The sequence below is a fragment of the Phaethon lepturus genome, unplaced genomic scaffold (genome assembly GCF_000687285.1).
Source record: "Phaethon lepturus isolate BGI_N335 unplaced genomic scaffold, ASM68728v1 scaffold8659, whole genome shotgun sequence".
Taxonomy (NCBI): Eukaryota; Metazoa; Chordata; class Aves; order Phaethontiformes; family Phaethontidae; genus Phaethon; species Phaethon lepturus.
The window spans coordinates 31,193-32,063 of NW_010562701.1; positions in this window are offsets into that span (position 1 = coordinate 31,193).

An 871-nucleotide genomic window follows, 5' to 3' on the forward strand; every position below is an offset into this window, starting at 1 on the left:
GGACCCTGAGGGCACTGCTGGGCCTTACTGGCCCTGACCAGCCTCCCCTGGAACCCCCACCCATGGGCCCAGAGGCTCCATGTCAGCTGACCCTCGGCCCGTCTATGCCACGCTGCAGCAGTGCTGGTCTCCAGTTGCTGTCTGGCAGCAGTGGGACCTGACTTGCCAGCCTGGCTTGATCTCAGACCTTGCCTGGTGACCTGAGCTCCTAGCTGGACCTGGCCACAGTGGCCCTGCCAGCTGCATTCCTCAGCTCCCTGTCCCTGGGGCAGCAGCTGGCCCCTGCTGTGCCTCAGCAGGCAAGATGGTGCCTGCACCAGCATCTCCCCAGACCAGGGCCTGCCTGCAAGCCAGACGGAAGAACAGTGTTGCCTCCACGTGTCCAAGGCTCCTCAGTGAGGGAGGGCTCTCAGTCCTGCTCCCATCCTAGTGAAAAATGCAATGGACACACGGAGCTAAGCAGAAAACCAGCATTATCATCAGATGTGCTCAGGGAAGGCGGGTCTCTCCATGCCTACTGAAAATGATGGTCCAAGTGTCCCAGAGACTGCTGGACTCTGAGGATACTGGGCTGGGGAAGCATTTTGGACCTGCCCTGTTTTACACAGCCTCTTCAAAGCATTTGCTGCCAGGATGGAGAAGGGCTGCCATGGGCTAAGTAGGGCACCAGGCTCATGTCTTGGTTGCTTTTGATGCAACCTGAATTTGAAAGAGAAGACAGCCATGTGGAAAACAGGATGATCATTTCAGTGAAGCACGGTTAAATAAGAATTTGGCTACAAAGGGCAAAATTTGGAATTTTAAAACCTGAGACAATAAGATAAAGGTGTCACAACCAGAGGGTAAAGATGGCATGCTCACATTAGGGAAA